This window comes from Rhineura floridana, chromosome 1 (assembly GCF_030035675.1).
Source record: "Rhineura floridana isolate rRhiFlo1 chromosome 1, rRhiFlo1.hap2, whole genome shotgun sequence".
Lineage (NCBI taxonomy): Eukaryota > Metazoa > Chordata > Lepidosauria > Squamata > Rhineuridae > Rhineura > Rhineura floridana.
Window position 1 is genome coordinate 202,862,373 of NC_084480.1, and position 24,847 is coordinate 202,887,219.

The 24,847-nt window shown below is 39.5% G+C and overlaps 1 long non-coding RNA gene across 1 annotated transcript; it reads left to right on the forward strand.

Annotated features, from left to right (window-relative positions):
* Nucleotides 1-19,277: 19,277 nt before the first annotated feature.
* Nucleotides 19,278-21,188, forward strand: LOC133363868 (uncharacterized). Its single transcript, XR_009757789.1, has 3 exons — nucleotides 19,278-19,450; nucleotides 19,570-19,644; nucleotides 21,101-21,188. It is a non-coding gene; the product is annotated as an uncharacterized LOC133363868 (long non-coding RNA).
* Nucleotides 21,189-24,847: the final 3,659 nt, after the last annotated feature.

The window sequence follows — 24,847 nt, forward strand, 5'->3', positions numbered from 1 at the left end:
CAATCACGTATCATATATTAGAACATTTTACCAAATGAGTATCTAAGCAAGATGAGGGTCATGCCTGTAATATTTGCAAGACTTGAAATGAACCACAAATTCTGGTTAGAAGGAACAAACTTTACTTCACAGTGTGTTGCTGCATAACCAAAAACTCTACTTTCATTTTCCTATATTGGTCCCACCCCCAACTGATTCCCCCATACAATTACTTCTAATTCACTTGAGTTCCTACTCACATTACATCTCCCTTTAAAAAAAAAAAAAGATAGAAACTACTGTCTATATCGAATTGGTTTTCTGATCACTCTGCCTCTTGATGTAGTAACAGGTAACTCAGAGTCCAAAATCTTTTCTGGTATATCACTGGCACTTTGTGCTACAGCTGTTCCACTTTTGTTGTCTTGAGACTCTGATAGGTCTACCTCTGATGGAGGTGCAGTTGCAGTCTCAGTAATCTCATCCATTTTTTGGTTCACAACTTGGAGTGCTTTGAAGATCTCTTCTGTTCCATCTGTAGACAGCTAAATCATCAGTCTGAACCAAATATGATCTTGGAGTCATGTTTTGTCCAGTCACTCTCGCTGGTTTCCACACTCCATCTTGCCAAACATTAACAGAATCACCAACCGGCAAAGGTGGTAAAGGCTTTGAACCTTTGTCAAAGTAAAGCTTCTGTTTTTCTTGTCTTCTCTTCAGATGTGTCTGTATGTCACCTTTTACCTGCTGAAGTAGTAACTACGGTGCTGAGGTAGGCAACCTGGTTCTTAAACGTCTCCCCATTAAAAGTTGTGCAGGTGAGGCTGTATCTACTGTAGGCGTATTTCTGTAATCCAATAAACTAAGATAAAGATCTGTGTAATTCAGACTAGATTTCTTAAGAATCCTCTTTACTGTTTGGATCGCTCTTTCTGCCATTCCATTTGATTGAGGAAATAGTGGACTGGATGTTGTGTGAACAAAGTCCCAATATTTGGCAAACATTTTAAAGTTTCTAGAGCAAAACTGAGGGCCATTATCACTGACAACCTCTTCAGGTATACCATGTCTTGCAAATATAGATTTGCAGTGTAAAATTACTGATCTACTTGTAGTGTCTTCAAGCAAACATATTTCCACATATTTTGAATAATCAACCAAAAGTAGATAGTCCTTTCTTTCAAATTCAAACAAGTCCATTCCTAGCTTCTGCCAAGGTCTTCTTGGAATTTCATGAGGTAACATTAGTTCTTTTTGGTTTTTATTTCTGAAGGTGTGACATGTGGTACATGACAGTACCAATTCTTCAATTTGGGCACACATACCTGGCCAATATACAGCTTCTCGTGTCCACTTTTTACATAATTCAACACCCAGATGACTCTCATGTATAATATTCAATATCTCTTTCCTCAAATCTTATGGTACTACGATTCTATCACTTTTAAAAATGAGTCCATCATGAACACTTAATTCCTTTCTGTAATTCCAATAAACACGTATACACTCTGGAACTTCTACTCTTCTATCTGGCCACCCCTGCAAAATGGCATTTTTCAGGATTTGCAAAATGCTATCATTTTCAGTAACCACCTGAAATTCAGTTTTGATTTGGAGATTGGTAAATAAGATAACATGAGGTTAACAGCAACCTCAGCTTCTTCAGAACTTATTCCTTCACCCTGTTCAAGATATGCTCTGGACAGGGTATCAGCAATGATTAATTCTTTGCCTGGTCTATAGTGCACTTGTAATTGATATTTCTGCAGTGTTAACTGCCATCTTTGGATTCTTGGAGGTGCATTATGCAAAGGTTTTCTGAAAATTGCCTCCAATGGTTTGTGGTCCGTTTCCACAGTCACTTTTTTGCCATAGAGAAATTGATGGAATCTTGTGCATCCAAACACTATTGCCAACATTTCCTTTTCTATTTGAGCATAGTTCTGTTGGGCCACAGTCATTGCTTTAGAAGCATATGCAACAGGTGCACCTCTTTGCAACAGTACAGCACCTAAGCCTGTAGAACTAGCATCCACTGACAGAGTTACAGGTTCTTTCACATTATAATATTTCAAAACAGGAGTTTTTGTTAATAGTTCTTTCAACTGTGTGAATGCTGTTTCATAAACTGACACCCAGCTACATTCAACATCTTGGGCCAACAGCTGTCTTAAAGGGGTTGTTACTGTTGACAAATTTGGGATAAACTTTGCTAGGTAAGTCACCATTCCTAGAAATCTTTGAAGATCAGCTTTGTTACTTGGACTGGGCATATCAGTGATGGCCTCTATTTTAGATGAATTAGGTTTTAGTCCTTCTTTGGCTAAGATGTGTCCTAGATATTTTATTTCAGTCATGGCAAATTTGCATTTCACTTTGTTCCGTTTCAGATTCCTCTCTCTGCACCTGTCCAGAACTCTCTTGAGTCTCTCATCATGTTCCTGTTTGGTCTTCCCCCAAACCAGGATATCATCTATGTAGCATGTGACCCCTTCAATACCCTCAAATGTCTGCTGGGTTATCCTCTGATAGACCTCAGGAGCTGAAGAGATACCAATTGGCATTCTTGTAAATCAGTACCTGCCAAAAGGTGTATTAAATGTGCATAGCCTGGAACTGTTGTCATCTAGCTGAATTTGCCAGAATCCACTACTGGCATCAAGAACTGTAAACAATTCTGCTTCTGCTAGCTTACTGGTAATTTCTTCTACAGTAGGCAATTGAAAATGTTCTCTTAAAATTGCTCCGTTCACATCTGTTGGATCTAAACATATTCTTATCTGGTCCCGGCCAGGCTTGTCTACAACCACAATTGAATTCACCCACTCTGTAGGTTCTTTTACCTTAACTATGACTTTTAATTTCTCCATACAAGTCAGTTCCTTTTGGACTTTATCCCTTAGTGCCACTGGAACCTTCCGAGGTGTATGAATTACAGGTGGAACCTGTGGGTTGATTTTGATGGCATATTTCTCTGGTAAGCAACCTAAGCCTTCAAATAAATCTTTGTATTCAATTGCAACATCCCATTGATCTACTGGAGCTCTTTTCATTAAATTAACTCTTTGCACCAAATTTAAATTACTCACAGCCCGGAGACCAAGTACAGCTTGTGCATCAAAGTCTGCTATGTGAAATTCCAACTCAGCTCTTTGATCTTTATATTTGCAATCCAGGTTACATTTACCAGACACATGTAGTCTTTCTTCAGAGTAGGTTATTAATCTGGCATTTGAATGCTGAAGTGGTTCAGCTTGCAAGGCTTTGTATGTTTTTAAAGACATTGCATTAGCCTGCGCTCCTGTGTCAATCTTAAAGGTCACATACTTGTGATCATTTATGAGAAGATCCACACACCATTCATCTTCCAGAGCTGTAGAATTCAATGTGCCAATGAAGAAATCATGAGCATTTTAGTTGTATCTGCTACTGAGAACATTTGTCTGCGTTGAAGTTTTCTGTCTCTAGTTTTACACATTTTAGCAAAATGATTAAGTTTGCCACATCTTCTGCATTCCTTCCCATATGCAGGACAAGCATTTATGTCATGATGACTGATACCACACTTGTAACAGGCCTCTGTGGCATTTCCTTTTCTTGGGGGCTGGTAGTACTGCCAGGGCTCCATTTGCTCTGAGGCTGGCTTACCTTTGGCTTTTCTAAGGTACTTTTGCCCTGTAAGGCATCCATTTGTTTTTCTGTTGCCCCAAAATCTTCCATCTGTTTTGCAGTCACTTCTTCTGCCCTGCATATATTCACTGCACACTCAAGGATTAAATCATTCTCTCTCAGTAACTTGGCTCTCAATCTGTCTTTCTGAATGCCACACACTATGAGATCCTTAATGAGAATCACACAGTTCCCCAAATTCACAGGTCTGAGCCAAAAGCTTCAAATCAGTCACATATCGGTCTATATTTTCTCCTTCACTCTGTATTCTAGTGAAGAACCTGTGCCTTTCATAAGTAACATTTCTTCTGGGCACACAATATGCTTCAAATTTATTCATCAAAACTTGAATTTTATTTTTATCTGCATCATCATCAAACTGGAAAGTATTAAATACCTCTCTTGCTTCTTCACCTGCCTCATGCAGAAATAATGCTGACTGGAGTCTCTCATCTTTCTTATCTGCTCCACTTGCAATGCAGTACAATTCAAACCCTTGCTTCCATCTTATCCAGTTCTCTGCTGCATTTCCTTCAAACACCAACGTTCCTGGAGGCTTTAGCTGGTCAATTTTTCACTGCCTTATGTTTTTAGGTACTCATCTGACACCATGTAATATTTGCAAGACTTGAAATGAACCACAAATGCTGGTTAGAAGGAACAAACTTTACTTCACAGTGTGTTGGTGCATAACCAAAACCTCTACTTTCGTTTTCCTATATTGGTCCCACCCCCAGCTGATTCCCCCATACAATTACTTCTAATTCACTTGAGTTCCTACTCACATTACACTGCCCACTGTCTGCAGTTTAGGTAGTTGAGGGTGCAGACTGAGAAGTGTGGCAAAAGAAAAGGAACCACTTACGCAGTGGATCCTCAGTTGCTTTTGAAAATAAAGGGTAAGGTTCTGGGGAACTCTTGAGTGTGAGAGGGCCAGACTAGATCAGCAAATAATATCTAGTAATAATCCCACATTTGCTAATGAGGAAATGTTGGGCAAGATGGCAGTTTAACTCCTCCCAATCACACCAATTCTGTGCAAATACACACACATTGCTTGCTTTTCCCTGCTTTCAGTTACCTGGAAGAGCATTTCTGAGAGAGAACTGGAAGATGGAAGGGGAGAATTTGCCCTTTTCACCAACCAGTCCTCAAGTGTGAATGCTCCCCCCCACCTCCACGTTAGTGTTACAAGAGGAACATGAAGATGGAATTCCATGCCTCACTTGTAATATCTGGTTTATACCTGACAGAAAGTTATTGTAGCTCTAGTCTCAAGTAATTCATCACATCCGCAAGTTCTTCATACTTGCCCAAGTGGCCAGAAAAATTATCCCAATCCAAAATCTTGGGTCTCTGAGTAGATTATTATTGTTGAATATGAAGCAATTCAGTATAAAACAGCCCATTATAATTAAGTAAAAACCCAATTTAAATAGCAAGTGCCCTCTTTTGCAGCAGTTTATGCCTGATACCTAATGTCTACCAATGGAAGGGTGATGGAAACCTGACTGTCCACGACATGTGGGTGAGATTAGTAAGAAGACATTGTTTGTCACTGTGATATGGCACAAGAACCTTAGGTATATTGGATTCAGTCTCTTTGGTGTTCTTGTTTCATTCAATTAATATCACAACCGGATCTTTCATTTGCTACCCAATACAAGAAAAGTACTGAAGACCAGGTTTTGGAAATAATTGTAATATTTGTTTCTTAAATAGGTACAAGTACATATAAATAGTAATGGATGCAAGTGATATACTTAAGAGTAAAGATAATCCTTGCAAAAAATTCATTCTATCATAAATTATATATGCAATGCACTTAAGTGACGTATATTTGCATTTACCTATGCCAATAAATTGCAGCATATAGTTCAATCGTATCTTGTGCAAAGAAAGGGTTGAAATGTTCAGTACATCTTCATAATGAGATAGCTTTGTCAAAGGCATAATTGTTATTCATGACAAGCAGTCTCACAATCACATTCCATCCCTGTAAGGATTGTGTCTCAGGCCAATTATGGCTAAAATACTGCCTGTGTCAACTAATTAAAGGGTAATTAATAAAATGATAATTTCGTTCCATGGCAGTGTCTACATCTGATTGTCACAGCAGAATACATTGGGCAGATGGCTGAATGGTCAAACACAACAAATTATGATTGCAGCAGTTGTGCAGAACATCTGGGAACACTATTGGCCATTAGCCCACAAGATGTTGAGGGCTGAGGCACAATTTACTCTTTGTACTTGGATGTAGATAACGGAATGCAAAATACATTCACATTGTGTAAGTTGTGAATTGTCACTTTTCTCCACAATATGCGAAGAAGTAAGGCCCAGAGCTTTTCTAATTGCTGCGTCCATTTATATTGCTGAGAAAAGCAATGCAGATATATGCACCATTCATAGTCGATTGACTGACTCATATGCTGAGTATTCCAGATTGCAAGCACCAACTCTGTCTTGATTGCTTGCATCCAAGCCTTGCATGCTTTGTTCTCCTTACCAGAAAAAAGATACAAAGGCTGCATTTGTATCTGGTCAGCTGATTTGTCAACATGGTGAGTCTCCAGTCCACTACTGAATGGGAATGGAGAGAAGTGAGGGCATTGTAAAATACACCTTGCCATGAGAGCTTATACTACAGGTGATTGGTTTCATCTGTATGGGCAACTGCAATAAACTACCACTTGGTAAATAGTTGTATTTACTTACATGGAGTAGGGAGGCGCAGGCAGCTTTTTTCCACTACTCTGTACATGGTGTGTGCTGAAATCTTCCTTATCAGGATGAGGATGATACAAATAGGGAGTCTGTTGCAGGGGTGTGAGAGGACCCGCCTGATAGATGATAAAGAATAAGAAGCACCTGCAACTTATAGTGCCAAAAGGCACATCACCAAATTGTTTTGTGTGTTGTTTCTGGCAGGCGGGCACAGCAGGAAGACAGCTTTTAAATTTTATTTATAGAAATACTTAATTGCTTTATCACCCCCAAAGAGCCTCCCAAAGTGGTTTACAACAATATAAGCACAAACCTGATACAATAAAAGCTAAGAAGAGTAAAATTAGTATAAAAATGTAAAAAATGAAAATAGTACCCAATAAAGTTAACAAATAGTTACAACCCATTATAAACCTGGTGAAATAAAAAAAAACATCTTGATGACCAATCTACTGTACAATAAACCATCAATGAAGGTGCCAGTCAATTGGTTGGATCTTTCATTGATCATTTATTGCTTCTTTTAGTTCACGCTGCTTCTCCTTCCCTCTGTTTTCTCTTTCCTCTGTCTCCACACTGCCTCCCCCTGGCTCCTATTCACTGAGGCCCTCTAGGGACCAATCTCTGAAAAAGAAACTAGCAAGAGATTGCAGCTATATGGATTCAACAAGAGATTATCAAAAATTAATTCTGCGTGAACACTGGTCTCTATTCACCCTTAAAAATAAGAAGCCTTATATGTAGAATTACAGAAGCCATTTGTCATTTTAAAATGACACTTTGTCTAAACTGCAAATGGTGATACCACAGATCAAAGACTGTTTGATAAGGAACTTTGGTGCACAAGTACACTTTCATTTGTGGCTTTAAAAAGTGTCCAAGAACTTTACCAACTTAGTTAAATGCCACAAAGTGGTTTCAGTTTGTTAATCCACTGATAAAAATCACTATGTACATATTAGGGTTGCCAGCTCAGAAGCATCCCAAAACCTGAGAGTTGAGGGGTGGGCCCTAGTGATGTCATGGAGGCAGGCCCGAGTGATGTCATGGGGCGGGCCTGAGTGATGTCATGGGGTGGGCCTGAGTGATGTCACGGGGTGGGCCCGAGTTATGTCAATAAGCATGATACATTAAGCATCAATCACAGTTGCTTGGAGCATACAATAAAAAATATCTGATTGGAAATTAAGATAGAAATCTTAGCTAAAAGATGGAGCCTGGGTAGGGAACATTTAATCTAGCCTACTTGCTTTCAGCAATAAGGGTTTAAGTGCCTTCAGGCCAGGCCAGTCACCAGAAGGCCGCTGTAGGGACAAAGGAGCCTAGTGTTGTGGAGATGTTAGATGGAAGCATTAGGGAGTACAGATGGATGCTCCTGAAGGCTACAATTCTAAACATTCTTATTAAGGGATTAAGCGCCATAGAACTCAACAGGACTGACTTCTCAGTAGATATAGTTTGGATTGTGCTGTTGGTAAAGCTTGACTAGGGATCCTCTGCAAAGACATCCATATCCAAGCAGGGTTGGCAACCCCCTGCCTGGAATGCCCTGCCCTTATCTTTTAATGTGGCTGCTCCAAACATCTTTACAGATTTGACCCTTCACTTCAGAAAGAGGTCTGAGAAATGAGTAAGAGTATCTTTTAAAATTGTTCTTTTCAATTCACTCTTGAATGCACATCATACCTAGGGCAGATCCACACCATTCATTTAAAGCACATTCAACACCCTTTTGAAGCACATGAATCCCACCACAGAATCATGGGAACTGCAATTTGTTAAGAGTGGTGAGAACTATAACTGTGAGGGGAAATGACACTTCCCAGGATTCTTTAGGGGAAGTCGTGCGGTTTAAATGCGAGTTGGATGTGCTTTAAATGTATTGTGTGAATCCACTTAATAAATTTTGCCTGCATGTAAATTGTTTTAATTAACTCTTCAAAATGGAAATGAGCTATAAACAGTAGTGGGTGACCATGGGCTACTCACCATCTCTCCGCCTATCTGCCCCTCAAAATGAAAACAATGGAGAATCATGACCACCCCAAGGCATACCTAAAATGTAGAGGAAGTATTGTACAACCATAGTGTGAAATTGGATACTTATTGGGACACAGTATGACAAAATATTTATATAAGCATGACTATCAAATATGTTTATTATTTACACAACCTGTAAAGATATTTATAGTGCAATCCTATGTTTGTTTACTCAGAAGCAAGTCCCAATGTATTCGATGGGGCTTACTCAACCAGGGAAAACTGTACCCTCAAGTGATAAGGAACTTATTCTTTTAACAAGCTTTTAAGTTGAGCCCTTATGCCAGTGTCTGTGTTTGAATTGCTTTCTAATATGTTTTTAAACCTTTTCTTTTAAAAAAAAGTTTTTAAAGCTTTTAAAAATGTTTTTAAAGATGTTTTGTTTTAATATATTTTAAAGTCTGTTTTTATGACTTTTAAAGTGTTTTTAGTGCTTTTGTTTGCCGCCGTGGGCTCCTACTGGGAGGAAGGGCGAGATATAAATCAAATAATAAATAAATAAAAATAAATAAATAAACTTCATTCACCCAACCCAAAATTTGGAATCATGCCACTTTAAGCTGTTTTGCAACTGTTTATACTTGTTTTATGGTTATTGGTTTTTAAAGGGATTTATTTCTTATTGTGAGCTGCCTTGTTTTCCAATCACTTTCCAACAGGGTTGTTGGAAAGACTCCACACACACACACACACTTGTAAAAATACACCACATATAATAGTTTATTGTCAAACCAGTTGGTCATTGCAGAACATTTTTTTAAAAATCAGTATTAGTTTCCTACATAATAAAAAATGTGATACCTAGGTAAACCCTGCCTAATTGCTTTAAATAGGATTAGAGAGGAAGAGAAAGATTTACAACACAAACATAATTCTTTGTTATGTTTACTCAAAAGTCCGATTAATTTACAACACAATCCTAACCATGTCTACTCAAAAGTAAGTCCTAATGAATTCAGTGGGGTTTACTCCAGGTACATGGGATTAGCATTGCTTTACTCCCAGAAAAGTATTGGATTACATACTTTCATATTGCCAAGGTTTTCAAAGCACTGCCCTCTCCAACAGCCCAGGGTCTGACTCTTGCACACAAGAGGGAAAAAACTTTAAGCCATATTATTACTTACTCAAACTGAAGATTTCAAAGCCACCATTTCCTGATGTTGCAATTAAGTGTAGGCACTGCCTGGGTCAACAAATCACAACCCTGGCTTCACTTATTGGCTACAATCCTGAAAGGGCGGGGATAGAGCCAGAGCTTGGGAAAGTTATTTTTTGGAACTACAACTCCCATCAGCCCAATCCAGTGGCCATCCTGGCTGGGGCTGATGGGAGTTGTAGTTTTAAAAAAGTAACTTTTCCAAGCTCTCCTAGGAGCTGCTGTAACAGATCCGTTAAACAGATTTAACAGTCGTGGGGGTGCCTGATGTTTTGGTGTATATCTCAGGAACCAGACCACCTAGAAACTTAATTTTAAAAAAAAATTGAAGCTGAGAGTCTGGAGAATAAGGTGGGTCAGCCGGAGAGCCAGAGGGGACCCCCAGAAACTGGAGTCTCAGGCTGAAAAATGGAGATCTGGCAACCCTAATAGCTCAGGACCCTACTAACTTTCAGACAACCTCTACTGAGGCCCTTCTCTGGGTGCCCTTGGACAGAGATTCAGAGGATCATTTCAGGGAGGGGCCCATTTCAGCTGTGGTTTCCTGCCTATGGAATACTCTTTTCAGTGAGGTCCACCTGATGCCATCATTAACATCTTTTCAGCAGGCCTGGCCCCAGACATGCTGGGGCCCTTGGGCATAAGCCTGCCCCAGGCCCCGGCGCTCCCCTTCCATGATTTGTGGCAGGATTGCTGCCGTGGATTGTACGGTGAGAGCTTCAGGGCTGTGACATTCCCTTGCTTAACCTACCTTGTTCTGCGGTTGCGCCATTCCCTTGCTTAACCTACCTTGTTCTGCGGTTGCGCCATTCCCTTGCTTAACTTACCTTGTTCTGCAGTTGCGCATGCAGTGGTGCCCTTAAGAAAGATGGTGGCTGAGGTTTCCCTAAGGGGCTGAAGCCTGTGCCGCCATCTTGGTTCATGGCAGAGATGTGCACACACACACAACACTTCAGCCCCTTAGGGAAACCTCAGCTGCCATCTTTGTTAAGGGCACCACTGTGTGCACAAGCACAGAACAAGGTAGGTTAAGCAAGGGAATGGCGGAGCCCTGAAGCTCTCACCATGCGATCCACAGCAGTGATCCCACTGTGAATCATGTAGCCCCAGGGACCCTCAGGCCAGTGCCCCACCTGGCCACCCTTTGGAACCAGCCCTGCCTTTCAGCATCAAATTATTTGATGGATTATGTCAAACTGGTTGATGCCCTATAGGATGAAATGTTCTTGGTACTGAAGGGTTTTTTTGTTTTTCTGCTGGATTTGTTTGTGGGTTACTCAAATACTTTTACTGAAATGTATTGTTTTATATTTATTTGTTTGATTTATTATTAAATTTATATCCTACCCTTCCTCCCAAAAGGAGTTCAAAAGGCTTTTGCTTTTTTGGCTTTTAACCGTTTTGTACGTTGCCTAAAGAATTTTAATAGTATGTGACTACTATGTCAAATAAATTAGTAATAGTAACCACAACAACAATACTCCAATCTACACATGCAGTTCTACAAATGCTATATTTATACTGGACTGTTTTGGATATAGAGCTATGGCTAAACCATAGTTTAGCTTGTATGCAACCCCTCCTCCTCTGTGTGGCTGTAAGAAGGACTACAGAGAACCTTTCACTTCCATTTTAGATTAGCTCCAGTTTGCCATATTATTCTAACCTGAAAAATTGTGATTAATCTTTACTATAATTTGCCAAACAAGCCAACTTCAAAGCATAGTTTGAAAAGGTGGCCTGTTTCAGCAAGCCATAGTTAAGATTAACTACAGTTTAAGTTTGGGGTATTACACTAAAATACAGTTAATCTAAAATGGAAATTGATGCTCCCTATTCTCGCAGGTGCATTGGAGAAGGAGGAAGAGCTTGCAATCCGAAGGATCACAGTGGTTTATAATCATAATGCTAGGTTTGGCATTATATGCAAAGTGAACCAATGTCTTATCAAGAGTGTTTAGTAGCCGTCTACATAGAGGGGAATAGTTCCTGTTTAAGGAAAATTATTAATCTTCATAAATCTGGCATAAAGAACAGAAATATCAACCTCCATCAGTGAATGTTTTACCTTTTCTGGCAATTTGTTCACAGACCTGAAAGTGGCTATCCTCAAACAAATTAATTTAGGTGGATGGATGATACCTGAAGTGGTGGAACAAGAACAGATAGAAAATTTAATGGTGTGAACCAAGGCTTCAACAGAGATTGAATTCCTCTCTCATTATAAGAACTGATGGAAAAAATCAAGGTGTATCACTTTAAGATGAAGACTGCAATTCCTTTTAAAAACCAAACAACTGCCCTTATATGCTTCTGCTGTTTGGTCTATTTCAGCATCTGAAAAAGTCTTTAAAAGGTCATGCTCCTTAAAAAAGGTGATGGTCTTGTGGCATCTTAAAAACTTGATTTAGTTTAAAGGTATTTTGGGGTTTCTATTTTATGCATGGCTACATGAGGAAATGTCTGCATCCAAAAAAGCAGCAGTGGAGACCGGCCCACTAGGGCTACTAGGGCACAGCTCTCCCAATCAGACTATCAAGCTTTTTAAAAAAAAAAAGTGCACCCCCCCGCATTTTCAAAATCACACACTCTTTCCTGTCCTACAAATATTTTATACTTCTGTCTGGATTCAGAGAAGCTTTGCAAACATTTCTGTCAATGTAGAGTTCTCTGGCCAATGAGCACTCTTCACTACTCAGACAGTCCTAATCCAAAAGTGTAGCTATAGCTATAGCCAGGGCTCGCTCCAGGAATGTGGGGGCCCTTGGGCATTAGCCTGCCCTGGGCCCCTCTGCTTCCCTTCCGCAATCCCGCAGATTGCAAGATGAGCTTCCGAACCGCCCACCATCCCCAGCGCTTCACCTACCTTTCTCTGCTGTTCGCGCAGGGTTGCCATCAATAAAGATGGTGGCCGAGGTTTCCGTAAGGGACTGAAGCTCATCTTGCGATCTGCAGGATCGCGGAAGGGGTGCGGAGGGCCCCTTAAGGGACCCCCAGGGGCTCCTAGAGCTGCAGGGCCCTCGGGCCAGTGCCCAACCTGGCCGCCCTTTGAAACCGGCCCTGGCTATAGCAAAGAGGTCCCTTCCATAACTGCCTGATTTTCAGCCCTACTAGGAAGGCTTCATCTGTTGTTATGAGGCCTATCCAGCACAACCAATTAGGGAGGAGTCAGGTCTTCTTCAGGAACAGCCCCATGTGGTAGACTTAGCCTATATCAGAATCATACATTGGTTCTGAGCATGCTCAGAGCTGTTTCCATTGAAGCCTACTTCTCTTCATTGATAACTACAGGTGGAACAGGGAGTGTTTCCTATCTGAAGAGCTTTTATGTTTGTTTGTTTAGTTTTTTTGTGACCTTTCTTGAGAGAGAAAGAGCAAGCAACATACAAACATCTTCCTATAATTAATATCTTTTTTTTTTATTTAATCATTTTGCATTTATTTTTGGAAACTGATGCCCTGGGCTCCTCCTGAGAGAAAGGATGGGATATAAATCAAATAAATAAATAAATAAACTGGGAGGAGATATAGTGGGTGGCTTGTGTATTTGTTTCTACAAACTCTATTAACCATTTCCCTTCCGTCACTCTTTAAAAGCTACAGAAGTTGCTAGAGTAGGGTAGATTGATCTGAGTCACATGCAACTCATAAGTCTGGCATAAAGAACAGAAATATCAACCTCCATCAGTGAATGTTTTACCTTTTCTGGCAATTTGTTCCCAAAAGTGGCTATTTTCCAGAGTATTTCCAGAAAAGGTGTGTGGTACTGCTTCCAACAAGCCCTTCCCCTATCTTAAATTAAGAATATCTTGAATGCAGAGGAAAATGCATGGTGCTATTATTTCTAATTTGCTTTTTTTGTGAGTTTTGTCAATGAATTTCTAAAATGAAAAGTTTGGGCTCTATGCCCATCTGAATATAACTCCACAACCTTCCCCAAACCTGGAAGATATTCTCCCTGATCTCAGACATAACAGAGGCTAATTATGGTTATCCAGGTGTTATGTACTCTGCACATGAGCAGAGATGTTTACGTCACATTTTCAGAACTAAGCCATGCATTGCAAATATGTTCTACTATGCCCTACCTCAAATGAAACAATCTTTTTTTTGTCTAAATGTTGGAATACTTTTTTTTAATTTAGAGAAAAAGTATTTTGGATAATGAAAAATTAAATTGATTTTTGGGGGATGGGGGAACTGCATGCAAATGGAAGCAAGTATTCCTCACATTTTTAAAACATTGGGTTTTTTGGGCAATGGATGGATGTGTAGGTGTAATATATACTTGAATTCAAAAACATATGCCATTTTATGCTGTATATGTTATTTTGAAAGATTATTTCTCATAATAAAAGTTTTTAAAATGTCATGTCAGTACAGCTTAATTTCTAAATAGAATCAGAATCAGAATCAAGTTTTATTACGGCCAAAGACCAATATAAAAGTAAAACAAACATCATAAAACAATTATTAAGATAGGGACATATTCAAATTTAAAACACTAATCAGGAATTAGTTTCCAGATCTAAATAAAATATTCATTATTCATTCATTATTCATTATTATTTGTTATAATATAAGGGTAAATATTATAAGAATACAAATCATAATATTAATATAGAATAAAGCATATTAATTAAAATTGCTAAAACTCATCCCGAGAATTTAAAAGTAAACAAGGAGAGCCAAAGAGAACTTAATTTCGAGAGTCATTTACCTGGATCCTCCTAGATAAAATTGCAATTACACAAAATTTAGCAACTTTCTCTGTAATAAATTGTTGATGATCTCCAAGTAGATATTCCAAACGCTTATCCTCACTTCTACCAGGTATAAGGTCTAGTATAGGTTTAATTATTTGATTTCTGGAATCATGGTAGTAAGAGCAACGTAGTAGGACATGGGCAATAGTTTCTACCTCGTCCTCACCGCAGGGACATTTCCTGTCACAATATGGGATTTTATTATATCTGCCATCAAGGAGCATTGATGGCAGTATATTCATTCTTGCGAGAGAAAATGCTCTGCGGTGACTGGGAATGGTGAGATTGGACAAATATGGCATTGGGGATAAAAAACTTGGGTTATGTCTATGTTTCCTGACTTGCATTAGGTGGTGTTGGTAATCAATATCTTTAATTCTTTGTGAGATATTCATCCTGGTTTTAAATAGCCCATTTCTTGGATCGCAGGGATAGAAAAGCCCAGATTCTGAATTTTATCTATTATCAACTTCTCCCAAGGAGATTGAAAATTATCTTGAAGAATTTGGGGAGAAAGCCCAATGGGATCAAATTTCAATTTCAGCCAAGTGGAAATTCTCAAAGTCCAGATCTTAGATTCTATAGTTGGTAATCCAGCCTCGAGTCTAAGAATAAAGCTAGGAATACACTTAGGGACCGCAAATATAGTCCTCAAAAAAGAATTTTGTAATGATTCCAAAGCACAAAAGTTCTCATGGGTGGTGACTTGTATTCCATAGAGTAGTTGAGAAATTACTTTAGCAGTGAATACTTTAATTGCTGGAATAATAAGCTGTCCCCCTTTATTGAAAAAATATGATAACAGGGCTTTCAGCGTTTTTTTAGCATTCGAGATCGTTGCCTTGATCTGCATTTGCCATGATCCAGTAGATTGGAATGTTAAGCCTAGATACATGACAGTATTTATTTGTTCAATTGAGTGACCCTTAATTTGCCAACGATGTTTCAGACTTTTTTTGGTAAATATTAAAACCTTAGTTTTCTCGTAGTTAATTGTCAGCAATTCGTTTGAGCAAAATGTAGTCAAAGCTGTTAAGAGTCTTCTAAGGCCAACCACAGATCTTGCCAACAGAACTATATCATCAGCGTATAAAAGTATGGACCTGGGACTGCCAGCCAGTATCGGTGCATGAGCAGAGATAGTGGCCAAGGAATCTACTATACTATTAATATATAGGTTAAATAGCAAAGGGGCTAAAACACATCCCTGCTTAACCCCTTTAAACGTAGGGATAGGGTTAGATAAATGGCCCTTGTTATTGCATCTAACCCGTAGGGATGTGTCCAAGTATAGTCCTCGAATCAATAGAAGCAGTCTTTTATCAATGTCCAGGGCACTTAATTTCTCCCAGAGTCTTTCACGAGAGATGGAATCAAACGCTGATCTAAGGTCAATAAAAGCTGTGTACATCATGGTATCAGGCTTAGTCGAATATTTAGATATTAAATGGTGAAGAATTAAGGCCTGATCAATGGTTGAACGTCAAGGCCTAAAGCCTGCTTGTTCCTGGGCCAATAGGTTCTTTTGCTCTACCCATACATTCAATTTTCCATACAAAAGGGTCGCGTAAAGTTTGCTAATTATATTCAAAAGACTTATTGGTCTGTAATTGGCTGGATCAGTATGAGTACCTTTTTTATATATCGGGATAATTATTGCAAGGCCCCACTCTTTAGGGATTTTCATTGAGCGGTTAATATAAGAAAACAGAGCAGCTAATAAAGGGGCCCACCATTCCGGGTTTAATTTGAACACTTCCGCTGGGATATTATCACTACCGGGAGCTTTCCTCAGGTTAAGTTTGGCGATTAATTCGAGGACCTCCGGTATAGTAACAGGGGCCCATTCAGGAATTTCATCTTCCGAGAAATGTATTACAGCACCACTATCAGTGTTCTTTTGGTATAATCTGGTAAAATAATTCTCCCAGACAGCTGGGGGGATATGGCAATCTAAGTTGGATAAGGGTTTTGGCCAGTTATACGAGACAAGTCTCCAGAATAAGGTAGAATTTTTTAACTTGGAGGCATGTAGTAGGCGTAGCCAGGATTTATTCAATTCTGTTTTCTTTTTCTTTTTAAGCAAATTCTTATATTGTTTCCTTGCCATACAGTAGGTTAATAAATGTTCAGGTGATCTATTTACTTTATAAGTTTTATAAGTTAACACTAATTGTTTTTTATTGTCACGACATTCTTGGTCGAACCATGATTTTGATTTTTTTTGAAGATTTTTCCTATTACAGTTAGAAGTTGTTAAAAAGGATTTTTGGAAGGAAGCTATTAGTTCTTGAAAGTAGGGTGATGGGTCGTCAGGATAAGATATTGTAGTGATGGATTCTCTTATCATTAAAATAGCTGGAGAATTTAACCATACATTTAATTCATTCTCTAATTTGGGTATCCATCTCAGCCTTCCCGGACGAATGTCTACCTCCTTTTTAGTAAAAGTCCGGTGGTCCAATAATAAAGATGTTGAGCAACAATTAAGAAGAGTGTTTAAGGGTCGGTGGTCACTCTCCGGGCGATCTTCCACTTTGAAATTATCCACTAATTGAAAAAGTTCATGCGATACAAAGACTAAATCAATTAGGGATGCTCCTCTTGGGGATAAATAAGTAAATTCCCCTTCAAGATCCCCTAAGGTACGACCATTTAGAAGAACCAAATTTAAATTAGTTAATTTTTGCATCAAATAGATGCCAGTATGATTTATTCCACTATCTCTTGATTGTCTTGCAGGTATGTTAAAGAAGCCTTCTATTATGGGAGGAATCATTTGATATTTGTTGTACAAAGCGGCATCAGACACACCTAGTCTGGCATTGAAATCACCAGCAACTATCAGTAAAGCTTCGGGGTATGTAGCAATTAGATTCTCTAAATATCCTTCCAAGCTTAGGACCTTATCGGTGGCAGTTATTTTATCTTTACTTGGAGGTAAGTATACATCGACAAGCAATAGAGTGTAGCAGGGCAGTTTTATAATTAGAGCCATAGCTAGGTTTAACAAAGATTCAAGCCTTACAATTTGAGCATTAATTTTAGTTGATACAAAAAGACAGTTGCCACCTTTTGGACAACCACCTTTGGAACTTTGGGTAGCCTTTAAATAAAAAGGGGCATAGTTATCTAGGCGAGGCTCAGTGATTAACCAGGTTTCTTGTAAGCAGATAATGTCAAATTGAGCTAAAAAATCAGTGATATAAGGGTCTAGATCTTTATTCTTCCATCCTGCTATATTCCAGGAAATGATCTTTAGTTGGTGTAAGCTTGAGGGAGGACTTTGTCAGATTTCAGTAGGCCGAGGGGCAGAAAGATCCCCTGGTGATATTTTTTCCTCAACCTTCAATTCCATGGGGTACAGAATGGTAGGTTGACCCAAAGAGTTAGGGATTGTTGGAGTATGCGTAATTAGTTTTTGCTTGAGATTCCCCTCTACTAATATCTCACAAGGATCCTCACTCTCTTTTCCAGCACAATGTAGAAGGGGCGGATTTGTTGTTTCTAAAAGTTCTGGATTTGCTCGTCGGTTCACCGACCTAATATGAGTATCATCAGGTTGCTCCTTTCCTTTCGCTTTTAAGATAGTCACTAGATTTTCAAGGTTCGTCAAAATTTCCAGTTGTGCTTCTATTGACAATGCAGAGTATGATTCAAGTAAATGTTGTTGTTCTGGAATATCAAACATTCCTTCCTCATTTGGAGCAGTTGGGAGACTAGTTCTTTCATGGTTTTCTTGGAACTTTACAGCATTTATATTTATATCTTCAGGGGTCATCGACTGGGAAAACAAGTCCCTTGTCCCCGCGTTCAGTTCTGAAGGTCGGGGTTTAAGCTCATTTAAAGTCAGAGGAAGTAGACTTTGTATTGGGGCTACATTTTCAAAGACCCTATAACACCTTAAGTTCTGTGAAAGGAGTAAATTTCTATTTTCGTATAGGAAGCTGGCTATTTTATTATCATGAAATGTAACTATAGCTCTTGCTTCCATATAGTTAAAGAAAAGGTATTCTATCGAAGCAATCTCCATGCACCAGTCTAGTTTTGGAATAATATGTTCCATTACAGATTGAAAGTGCTTCCTTCGTTGATTCTGGGTTAGAGCTCCTTTGGGCTTAGGGAAGTTTGTTATAGCTATTTTTTCCTTGCTTGGGACCAATTCCCATGATTTGGATTTATGTGTCTCAGTCGATTCAGGATTATCCAAAATCACTTTAGATTGTTGAGGTTGAGATTTAATATAATTAGATGAGGAGGAATATGAAATTGGAGTATTAAGCTCTGTTTTAAGAGGTTCTTGAGCAGCAGAGTTATTATTTTGCACCATTTGAGCCGAGATAGTTGTATTTGTACTCTTCTCCATCTTTGTTTTCTTAGATTTCCTTTTTCTCCTCTTTCTGCCCTTGTTAGGTTTAGGGGTATCCATTAGCTTAAAAAGTTTATCAAATCTCATGTGAGGTTTATTTTGGGTCTTACAAAATTTAATGTTTTTACTCTTCTTAGGTTGGTTAGATGTTTGGGAGCTCGTCTTTTTGTCTAGCATGGTGAAAGATGATTTCAGGCATGAGGTTTGAGTAGCCTGTGAATTTGTGTGTAAATCAGTTGTCACTCCTTCATGGTAGTGTTCTTTCTTAATGATTATATCGGCTAATGTGGAGAGCAAAGCATTCGACTCAGCCACAAAGTTGGAAATTTGTATTAGGGATTGAGTCACCACTTGGGGCCAGTCTTCATTAGCCACAGAGCCTTGTTGGTTATTCAAATCAAGGTCTTTTGTCTTTTCATAAAGATGCCTAAATTCTGAGGAGCTAGACTTGAATTCTTCATAGATTGATGAGGATTCAAGAGGGGGCATTGAGCTGCAAACACTTAAAGCTGAGGTATTAGTTTGCTTCCCTTGAGCTGTTACTTCAAAAAGGGAGTTTCCCTCTGCAGCTGCTGTTAATTCCTGAGCCAAATTATGTCCAAACGGCTCCTCAATGTTTAGAATCCACGACAAAGAGTTATCCAGTGACCAATCATTATTACAGTTCTTACCAGGCATCGTGGATTTGATCTCCTTCCCCAACCCAACTTCCTCCACTGTCCCCTTTGGGCCATAAAAGTGCGTCATCTTGGTTTGTATTCCTTTAACTTGGAGGGAATTTATATCGGTGCATAGTTCTATCCCAAGTTCTTTACATTTCTTTCTGGTTAAAACCATCCTTTTAACTTGATATTTAGACTTCAGCTACAATACACCAACAGATCAGCACCTCCCAGGGATGACGCAGCCAAAACAGAGATCAGCTTCAAAGGGTAAGAGCCGCAGTATATTTATGTTTGTATCCACAAGGTTTAAAGGGAGGCAAAGAAGATTAAGATAACTCTCAGCACAGTTTGTTAGTTAATTATCATTCGTCAAGTCATTAGAACCATTTGTTACAGAACAGGACTTTACCTCCAAGACGTTCCAGGTTAGCAGATATATCTTCCTCAATAAATAGAGAGCTTGCTTTTAGGACTTAGCTTTTCTGGCATTCATGAAGTTTAAGATTTGAAGTTTAGGAAGGATTCCCATTTATCAGTCTGGGATTTAGTACACAAGGAGGTTGTTATTAATAGTTTTCTTCCGAGCACCACTCCGACTTCAGTAAACACGTCTTTGTTAGTCAGCGGCCATCTTCCCCCAGCGGCCATCTTCCCCCTTTCTAAATAAGAGGTATGGAAAATCGTACCTGGTCCTGTTACATGGGTGCTCTTACCTTGTCAAAAATGTACAGAGAATAATTTGGGTTTTTTAATGACAAGACAATGGCACTCTGCACATGGGTATGGCAGACTTTCCTAAATAAGTGCTGAACAAGTCCTATTGTTATGATAACAGCAAGGTTAAAAATTGCAGTCCTATCAAATCAAAACTCAAGAGACATTTTGAACAGCTGCATTTAGGAGGAACATTTATTTTCTTTATTTCTCCTGCCCTGGCCCACCTATTCTAGCATTTATAAAAAGACAGACAAAAACTAACAATTAAAGGAAGAAAATAAGATAAAGATCCAAAGATATTTCTAACATTTTCATAAATATCAGGTCTTGAAGACTTAAGAGTCAATATATCTGCAGAACTTTAGAAAAAGCATTTATGAGATGGAATCTCTGAAGGTCTGGGAAACAGAACATACTAATTCTTAAGTGGGCATTTCCTTTGATATTTCCTAGCAAATCTTAAATTACAATACCAAACAAATGGAAATAAGACATAAGTTAATTCATTTTAGACATTTATCCAGAAAAGCTTATTATCACTGAATTGTCTTCATATTGACATGTGTTCATGATCTGTAGAATATTTTATCTCCTCAAGACTTTAATTGCAAGATGCCTGTAAAATGCTTCTCAGTGCCTTGGCAGTTGATGGTCTGAGACTAAAACTAATTAAACCAAACACAATTTCCCTTTTTCTTTGCTTTTGAGGCAATACCTAGTTATTTTTAGTATATGCATTTACATTTAGTTGCACAACAAAAACTGATCCATGACTAGCACAAATTAATGAAATATTACTAAGCAATAGAAGAAAATTTATTAAAACCTGTAACCTTTGAATTTGTATTGGTGAATGCTATTCTTTTTGTGAACATCAATTGCTAATAAGAAGCAAAAGGATTTTGTTTTGTATTTATTTCTTTGTATTTATGCAATGATACTCTGGTAAATATTTGTTATGTTTAGATCAGCACATAATTTTTTCCTTCTTGTTTTGTTTGAAAAGCTGGTGAATATAAGAATGGATTCACTTCAAACAACTGCAAAGTATTCCAGACTTTGCCTTCCCAGCCCTAAATATTTGCAGTGGTTCAGCATTCTAAAAATTCTGGAGTGGTGGAAATTATATTTCATTCTCTGCTGTCATTACAGAAGATAACTGATAGTGCTTGCTTACCAACCATCACCATATCAATGGGACAAATATAGGTTAAAGGCAAATAAACCTTTTGTCAGCAGTTTACATAAACCAAGAGCAAGCAGGCTACTAAGAGAGGAAAATACAGTCCTATCCTATTGTATTTAGTAGATGAAGAACCTCTCTTGAAAACTGGGAACTGAGCTGACCTGGTTTCCATAATATTGAAACTCAGTTTATCCCCAGTTTAATTAGGAAACTGCCATCTTAGAGCCTTAAACACAGTTGTGTGTTTAAACTGCTTTATTGAAACTTGAACAGCAATCCCTGCTCGAATTGATTTGCCTCCCCAGAAAGATACAGCAGATTCATACTGCTAATAGTGATGGGGAAGCAAATGCAGTTGGGTTTTGGTGTGTGGAGGACGGAGGTACAATAATTTCATTTCACTGTGCTCCCACAGCAAGAAAAAAAGCAAACTGCATTTTAAAAATTTTCCTCTGTAGTTTCTCAAACCACACCTTGATACATATACAAAAGCAGTTGTGTGAAATCATCTTTTGCTTAGACTTTGTGACTGAAGGACCAGGGAAGAAGAAAATAGAGAAGAGGACTTGAGGGAGGAGATACTTGCCATGAGTCCAGATTAAGTAACTCTTGGGTAGCCAAGGAAGGATTGGTAACAGGAGGAGAAATTGCTGTAGACATGTGGCCTGAACTTCCAGCAGGAGTACTGGCTAGAAAACTGAAGGAAAAGCAAGTGTAACTGCACTAGGGGTTAGTAATCCATAAGAGCATATGGTGTGTTAAAAGGATAGAAATGACTTCTATAGATACGACCATTCTTCTGCAATGGAACCTCAATGGTTCATGCTTCCCAACATATATCTCAGTATCTAAGGCCCTCCTCCAGGTACCAACTCATCAAGATGCCCGGAGGATTACTACTAGATCTAGGGCCTTTTCTGTGGTGGCCCCCGAATTGTGGAACAGCTTACCAGAGGAGATACGCCTGGCGCCTTCGGTATTTTATTTTAGGCGCCAGGTTAAGACATGGCTATACTCCCAGGCATTTTAATGTTTTAATGTTTATGTTAATGTTTAATGTTTAATGTTCATGTGAATGTTTTAAATTCTCCTGTTATTTGAAATGGATTTTATTGTAACATTGTATTTTAACTTTGTTTTGTACACCGCCCAGAGAGCTACTAGCTATGGGCGGTTTAAAAATGAAATAAATAATAATAATAATATATAGTTCAAACTCACTAAAGAAAGATAAGGATCTTCAAGTTCTCATTGATCGAGGACAGAGGTTGCCAACCTTTTTGGACCAGGGGGTACATTTAAATTTTGAGAATGCTGAGGGCACCATTCACAAAATGGCTGCCAAGGGGGATGCAGCATAATACATAAGAACATAAGAAGAGCCTGATGGATCAGGCCAGTGGCCCATCTAGTCCAGCATCCTGTTCTCACAGTGGCCAACCAGGTGCCTGGGGGAAGCCCGCAAGCAGGACAACATGGCTGCCATGGGGGGCATGACATAACACAATTTAAAGAGTACAATCATTGCTGATTTTCCACACATACACCCAGACAACCTCATGCTTACCATAAGAAGTCAGCTATGTCCTGCTGGTTCCGATTTTGGAGATATAGCAGTAAAAGTCACAAGTACCCTGTTGTTCCCAATGTCAATCCTGAACCAAAGCTTAGGCTGCCATCCTGTACTGGGTAACCACTAGGAGTAAGCTCCATTAAACATAGAGAGACTTACTTCTGAAGTGGACTTTTATAAGTCTGTAAGTTAACTATAAAGTGAATTCTTAATGAGCACCTGGACATCAACTCCTGCACAGCAGGATGCATGCCTAAGCCTCTTTGCAAAGCTTTCATATTGTGCATTTGCCATTAGGGGAGAGGGTTTTTTTTAACATACACCTGCACTTACTATGTAGTAGTATTTGGAGAAAATAACTTCTCTGGAGGGGTTCAAAGCAATAGATCTTGCTTTTCCATCAGGCTTAAAGAGGCATCGTGAAGTCATTGTGCAAGAAGCAGGCATGTCTCCAGTTCCCAGCCTTTCCTCAGACTAGCTAAAAACCAGAGCTTGGAAAAGTTACTTTTTTGAACTACGACTCCCATCAGCCCAATCCAGTGGCTATGCTGGCTGGGGCTGATGGGAGTTGTAGTTCAAAAAAGTAACTTTTCCAAGCTCTGCAAAAACACAAGCCTCTCTTTGGCCCCAGGAGGGGGGAGCTCTCCTGAAGAGTTTCAATAACAATAGGATCACCCTGGCCCATTCTCCAGTTAATGGACACTTGACAGACCCATTAGCCCACTTGGCTACTCTATTAGATTAACAAAGGAGATTCATCTAACCAGTGGAACAGGTTTCTCAGCTGCAGACTCCACCTCTGAGTGCAGGGTTTCAAATCAGAGGCTGGAACTCATAGAAAAACATCTATCTCAACCCCCCCCAAACCATAGCATTAAGTATAGGGTTGCCAGGTCTCCGGTTTTCTGCCGGAGTCTCAGGGAAAATGGGGCTGCCTCCGGCCATAGTCTCTTTGAAGAGGACTGATCTCCGGCTTTTCAGTGTCTCCCTGAGGCACGCATGCGTGATTGACACACGCATGCATGACGGCTGTGGTTGGCCGCCGCCTTCCCGCCCTTTGTGATTGAGGGCGGGACTACTGGAGAGACAGGAGGTGATTGCTGCCACTCCTGCAGGCCTCCTCAAGCAGCAGGAAGAAGGCCTGTCAGTTGAAGGAGGCGGTGAGAGGCCGGCGCGGCTTGTTGGTAGCTAGACCCGTGGTCGGTTCCGGGCGACACAGAGAGAGAGAGAGAGAGAGAGAGAGAGAGAGAGTTCTTAGGGCTTCAGCAAATAGCTAGAGAAAAACTATTTTCCATAGGGCTCATTCTTGGCCTTCTCCCTCCACCAATATAAAGAGTAAACCATTCTGCTTTCCCTGTATGTTTTCCCAATCTCAGTAGCTTTCTCTCTTTTCTCTGAAAGACAATGAGAAGCAGGCACCAATACAGGTATTATAAATATATATTGGCTGGAGGGGCAGTGGTCCCCTGCTCACTCCGCTCACTGTTCCTGTTCCACACCCTACTTGAGTGTTTTGGTCTGGATGGAATGTGTCCTTGAACTGGGATAATGACTTTTACTTGCCTGGATTGACGATGGGGAAGGGTGTGTGTGTGTTGACACTAATGGATTTTGCATGGCTGGCATATAGCTTACTGGTCAGAGGTACATCTGTTTGCTTTACCCACTTTTGCTTATGGATGTGCCCACAACTGACCCCCTGGAAGATTGCCTTGTGAGGGAATGTGGCCCTTGGGCTAGAAAAGGTGCTCCACCTCTACAAGGAGAGTGTTAAAGCCTTTTTCTCACCAAGAAGTACAAAACTGCAGCCCCTGCTATTTAGCTCTTATCTCCCAACCAAGTCTCAGGATGCTGGGCAATTTTACGAGCGGTCAGGCTTGTTGAACCTCACATCAAGAGAGTGAGAGACTGAGAATCACAGCCGGCCTTTCCTCATAGCAGCACACTGCAGGTGAAGACCTGTTGTAGAGAACAGGTGACCTTTCAGGGAAAGT